This window comes from Triticum aestivum, chromosome 4D, assembly GCF_018294505.1.
Source record: "Triticum aestivum cultivar Chinese Spring chromosome 4D, IWGSC CS RefSeq v2.1, whole genome shotgun sequence".
NCBI lineage: Eukaryota > Viridiplantae > Streptophyta > Magnoliopsida > Poales > Poaceae > Triticum > Triticum aestivum.
The window spans coordinates 135,056,243-135,062,980 of record NC_057805.1 but is presented as its reverse complement, the minus strand read 5'-3'; positions in this window follow the sequence as shown (position 1 = coordinate 135,062,980).

Below are 6,738 nucleotides of genomic sequence, written 5' to 3'. Positions count from 1 at the left end.
CAAACACACCGCAAAAAGTAGATTACATCGAATAGATCTCCACGAGAGAGGGGGAGAACATTGTATTGAGATCCAAAAAGAGAGAAGAAGCCATCTAGCCACTAACTATGAACCCGAAGGTCTCAGGTAAACTACTCACACTTCATCGCAGAGGCTATGGTGTTGATGTAGAAGCCCTCCGTGATGGATGCCCCCTCCGGCGGAGCTCCGGAACAGGCCCCAAGATGGGATCTCGTGGGTACAGAAGGTTGCAGCGGTGGAATTAGGTTTTTGGCTCCGTCTCTGGTCGTTTGGGGGTATGTAGGTATATATAGGAGGAAGAAGTACGTCGGTGGAGCATCGTGGGGCCCACGAGGGTGGAGGGCGCGCCCCCTACCTCGTGGCCTCCTGGAAGCTTCTTTTACGTAGGGTCCAAGTCTCCTGGATCTTGTTTGTTCCAAAAATCACGTTCCCGAAGGTTTCATTCCGTTTGGACTCCGCTTGATATTCTTTTTCTGCGAAACTCTGAAATAGGCAAAAAAACAGCAATTCTGGGCTGGGCCTCCGGTTAAAAAGGTTAGTCCCAAAAATAATATAAAAGTGGATAATAAAGCCCAATATTGTCCAAAATAGTAGATAATATAGCATGGAGCAATCAAAAATTATAGATACGTTAGAGATGTATCACACCCCTGTTCGCGCCCATATCACTGCCCGATCCTCCCTCTTCCCTCCCCACTCCTCCCGATTGCATCTCCTTCGCCACTTCCTTCGACCCCTCCATTACAGCTGGAACCTCCATGCAAACACTAGCCCCGAGCGGCGCCCCGTAGATCTCCCCACGCGCGCGAGGCTCGGGTAGGAAACGGCGGACGATCGATGTGGACTCCGGCGGTGTCGTCGGAGGACAGGGTAGACCCTAGAGAAACCCTAGGGGAAAAGGAAATCTAAGGGAGCCACTAGTTAACGAGCACTTCTTCGAGAGCCTTGCAACGATCAGCGCCATTTGGCGCGCTCTCAGCCATTCGCCACACGTCGTGGTCTGGACGCTCCCTTCGGATTTTGTTTTTCTTTATTTCGCACACGTTTTCGGCTATTTAAACGGGTTTTTTCGACGTTTTGGTTTTTCACCGGTCTTCCTTAGCTTATCGACCAAAAAAAATTTGAAAAAAAATTGTTTGCGTGAAAAGACGTGTTTTCCTTTTTTCCTTTCGCGAGAGTCATGGTTTTGCTTCCGCGAGAGGCACGGTTTTGCTTTCGCGAGAGTCACGGCTGTGCCTCTCGGAAACGGAAAAAACGCGTTTTCTATTTTTTTCCTTTCGCGAGAGTCACGGTTTTTCTTTCGCGAGAGGCACGGTTGTGCTTTCGCGAGAGTCACGGCCGTGCTTCCCGAAAACAAAAAAAACGTGTTTTCTGTTTTTTTTCTTTCGCGAGAGTCACGGTTTTGCTTCCGCGAGAGGCACGGTTGTGCTATCGCGAGAGTCACGGCCGTGCCTCTCAGAAACGGAAAAAAACGTGTTTTCTATTTTTTTCCTTTCACGAGAGGCACGGTTGTGCTTTCGCGAGAGTCACAGCCGTGCCTCCCGAAAACGAAAAAAACGTGTTTTATATTTTATTTTCTTTCGCGAGAGTCACGGTTTTGCTTCCGCGAGAGGCACGGTTGTGCTTTCGCGAGAGTCACGGCCGTGCCTCTCGGAAACGAAAAAAAACGTGTTTTCTGTTTTTTTCCTTTCGCAAGAGTCACGGTTTTGCTTCCGCGAGAGACACGGGTGTGCTTTCGCGAGAGTCACAGTCGTGCCTCCTCGGAAACAAAAAAACATGTTTTCTCTTCTTTTTTCCTTCCGCGAGAGTCACGGTTTTGCTTCCGCGAGAGGCACAGTTGTGATTTCGTGAGAGGCACGGGCGTGCCTCTTTCGGAAAGGGAAAAACCCGTGCTCCCGCTTCAGTTTTTTCGCTCGGTTTTTTCGGCCGGTTTTTTGTGAAAAAAGTTCGGCAAAACCTATCAACATGGATCTAGTTTTGAAGATCTCGACGCGAGGAATCCAACGGTGAAAGCGGTTTGAGATTTGCACGCACGTTTGAGAGATAAAATGTTTTGAATAAACGGATCTACGAGAAAAAGGGAAAACTCCCAGGTTGCGACAAGTGGCGCGCTGCATGTGCGCCACTTGTCGCAATCTGGAAGTTGGAGTGATCTTTCCAACGAGTACTCCTCAACTAGTGATTCCGCTATTTCAACTGGCCGATCTCTTGAGAAACAAGAGCATCTACAGCCACATATGGCAAATCCGGCCCCTCAAACGCCCGCGGACGCGCCTGGGCAGTGACCGGGTACGCCTCAAATTTCACTTCTTGCATCCAGACATCTCATACTAGATTCTTATATCCATACAAAGACATGCAAAACAAGTAGAACTACGTACTACGTCGATCCTATTTACTCCTTGTCGGAGATCACGATGATCTTTGTGCCCGGCTCCGGCAGCATGGGCGGTAGTTGCGCCTCCGGCTGCTCCGCTCCGGCCTCCTCCGCGTTGAGCTCGGCGAAGAGTGTGTCTATCTCCGCCTGCTCCCGCCGGAGGAACTCCTGGTTGGCCTTCACATAGGCCTCATCCTGGATGGACTCCAGGATGCGTTGCTGCTCGGCCATCTGGTCGGACTGGGCGACGGCAAACTCTGCCTCCGCCTGCTCCATGTTGAAGGGCGGCACCTGCTGGTTCGGCTTCTCCGCCTCCTCCACATCCATGAGAGCCATCCCCTCCTCCTCCTCCTCCCCTGCTCCTCCTCCTCCTCCTCCAGCTCCGGCGAGTCCGGATGCAGCCCGACAGCGATGCAGGCGGCGCATGCGGCTTTCCTCGCCCAGATCTGCTGCTGGATCTCGTAGCGGCGCTCCGGCATTGTAAGTGCATCTAGTGCCCCTTAGTGATTTTGGTGTATTGAAGACTTCTAGGTTAAGGGAGTAATGTGTTTATGAGTGTACACAGGTCTATAAGTCTATGAGGAGTTTGATATTTACAGAGAAAGTCGACCCCTAAAAATGAAATTTTCGACTGAAGACTTTGGATTTCTGAAGACTTTGAAAGTGAAGAAATTGGTGTGACCTTGAAGACTTGGTATACATTTCAGGAACATGAAGCGTGAAGACTTTTGTTTTCGTAGTTTCATTTTTCCTTTCTTGAGTCATATGAAACACCGTACTGTTAAAGGGGGTCGAGGAAATACTAAGGAAAAATCTCCATGTGATGCTCAACTCAAAATCCTACACCTACCAATCCCTTCGAGTGAAGCCATTGGAAATCTCATACAGTTTAGTCATATTCTTCAATGACAGAGACGAAGTTCTTCTGGTCTCTGAGGAATTTGTTCTAACAGAGGAGTTAGGAATTCGCCAGTGCGGATTGCCTACACAGTGAGGAACATGATAGCCCAGAGGAATTTAATACTCAAATTTCCGACCGTTGTTGTGCTATGCGCCAGCTGTCCCAAAATATCTACCCACCTAACGGTCATATCATTGAAGGGCATTTATGTCTTATCATGTCGGGTTGTTCCCTAGGCTATAAATAGCTGCCCCCTACAACCACTAGCTGGTTGGCTGCTCCAAGAGAAACTGACACTTGTCATTTGAGATCATCCCATCCTCCGAGGACTTTGAGCGAAAATCATCAAGTGAGGAAAACCCAAACCCAAACACCCACAAAACCAAAGTGATTGAGCATCACTGAAGAGATTGATCCTGTGTGGATCCGATGCTTGTTACCTTTGAAGACTGTGCTTCTTCCAGACGGTTAGGCGTCATGGTCTAGAGCATCCAAGAGGAAATTGTGGATCGCCGAGTGACCGAGTCTGTGAAGGTTTGGAAGTCACCTGAAAACTTACCACGAGTGATTGGGCGAGGTCTGTGTGACCTTAGCTCAAGGAGAATATGGTGAGGACTGTGTGTCCGGGACTGTGTGTCCTCAGGTTTAAATACCTAGCTGCTCCAACCAGACGTACAACTGAGACAGCAGTTGGAACTGGTCTACCAAATCATTGTCTTCACCAAGCTTACTGGTTCTATTTCCTCAACTCTTTCATTTCCTCATAACTATGTTGTGCACTTGTTCATATCTGTGTTTGAAGACTTTGACTGAAGACTTTCTCAATTTCCTCAGTTCAATTTCTTCAGTCTGTTTGTCTTCATCCTGTGCTATCATGTGTTTACGCTTTCTGTACTCTGTGCTTGTCTTCATTTCATCATGATGACCATGCTTGTGTTCTGCTATGCATACTTTTGAGTACTTATTCCGCTGCAAGTAGCTCTTCGCTAAGGAATTTCCTCACTGGCAAATTCCTCAGCGAAGAATTCATAAAAATCGCCTATTCACCCCCCATCTAGTCGATATAACGCACTTTCAATTGGTATCAGAGCAAGGTACTCCCTTGTTCTGTGTGATTTTGGTTTAACCGCCTGGAGTTTTAGTTATGTCGATCGCAGGTATGAAGAAAGTGGCATGCCCCATCTTTGACGGTCACGAGTATCCCAAGTGGAATGCCATGATGAAGAAGCGCCTCATGGCGATGAACAGCGAACTGTGGACCATCACTGAGATTGGTCTTACCGATCTGTGCAAGACGGCAGAAGCTGATGACTTTCGCAAGTACACTCTTCTCAACCTCACGGCGAAGGACGTCATCTGCTCCTGTCTGTCTCAAAATCAGTTCAGGAACATCATGCATCTAAATCATGCGAAGCTTATCTGGGACCGTCTCTCTGAGGTCTATGAAGGTCATCGAACCCGTCATGATCCTTGGTTTGAGGACTTCAAGGAATCTCTCAAAGCGATGACATTCGAACCAGAATCATCATCCTCTTCATCATGCCTTATGGCAAAAAGTGCTGAGGTAACTGAATGCTACCTATCCGAGTCAAGTGATGATGAATCTGGTGATGAATTTGGACCCAGCTATGTCAAACTTGCTTCCCTTGCCACTAAACAACAAAGAGCTTTGGAAAAAGTTCAATACATGCTAAATAAGAGCGATGATATGTTGGGTGAAGAAATGGATCAGTCAAAAGCTTTGGCTGAAAGTCTTCGGAGACTTCATACTAAGTATGACACCCTTCAAAGTCATCATAACACTCTCTTATCTGATCATGAGAAGCTTTCTTATGAATTTCTTCAAAGAAAGCAAGATCTTGAGAAGCTAAGAGTGAGTTATGAAGATCTTAAGAAGGAGCGTGATTCATTACTTGCTCAACAAATCAGCGCTGCTCAGGAAGAATTTGTTCCTCCATGTTTGAAATGCATTGAACGTGAATCTACTAATTCTTCACCTGAATGCTTCTAATGCTACAAATTCTTCAACTGTCTCTACTATCACTAATTCCTCATCTGAGGACATTGCTAGTATCACTGACGATGCAGGGCTGAAGGAATTGTACATGACAGACATGTACAAAATCCTCAAAGGGCATCAGACTCTTTGTCATGTGCTTAAAAAGCAGATCCTCAACAGGAACCCTAGAAAAGAGGGTATTGCCTTTGAGAGGAAACTCAATGCTGATGGTACATATTGGAAGCCTAAGCAGTACCCCAAAACCTCATGGGTTGCTGCAAAGGGACCTCCAGTTGATCCATCTAATTTATATGGCTTTACATGTGAATCTTCTCATTCTTCTGATGAGTCATTTGACTCCAACTATAAACTGCTTAAAAATCAGAATGGTGAAGTATTTGCTAGATATGTTGGCACTAACTGCAGGAATGGTTCTCCTATGAAGAAAATCTGGGTTCCCAAAAGGTACCTTGAAAGTCTTCAGGTGAATTTCCTCATGACACCACCTGTGAAGAATAGGAACCCCAGATCAAATTCTTCATATGGACCAAATTCTTCATATGGATCCAAGTCCTCATTCGGACCAAATTCCTCACGTGGATCAAATTCCTCAAAAGGATTAAAGTCCTCATATGAACATCATTGTGCTAACAACTCTGTTTCGCAGGGAAGAGCCAAGGGCTATGAATATGAGCATTATTCTTCTAATCATTATGTTCATAAGTCATCGAAGAATTTCTCTACTTATTCATATGCTTACCCTAACTCCTCTTATGTGAAACGAAATGGATTGGCTTCTATGCCACCTTTCTTGTATGGAGCTCGCAGAATGATGAACTCTTTGCCACCCCTTCAGATGTGGGTGGTGAAGAAAAAGAACTAATCTTTTATGCAGGGTCAGGTCTCCAGACGTACTTAAACATCTGAAGAATTTGCTGGAGACCTGAAAAGTGCCTGAAAGGACGCAGGCTAATCATGAAGAAATGAACTTTCATTTCTCACGTCCGCATACTGTTGGGGAACGTAGTAATTTCAAAAATTTCCCTACGCACACGCAAGATCATGGTGATGCATAGCAAACGAGAGGGGAGAGTGTTGTCCACGTACCCTCGTAGACCGACAGCGGAAGCGTTATCACAACGCGGTTGATGTAGTCGTACGTCTTCACGATCTGACCGATCAAGTACCGAACGTACGGCACCTCCAAGTTCTACACACGTTCAGCTCGATGACGTCCCTCGAACTCCGATCCAGCCGAGTGTTGAGGGAGAGTTTCGTCAGCACGACGGCGTGGTGACGATGATGATGTTCCACCGACGCAGGGCTTCGCCTAAGCTCCGCGACGGTATTATCGAGGTGTAATCTGGTGGAGGGGGGCACCGCACACGGCTAAAATATCGTATATCAAGTGTGTCTAGAGGTGCCCCCCTGCCCCCGTAT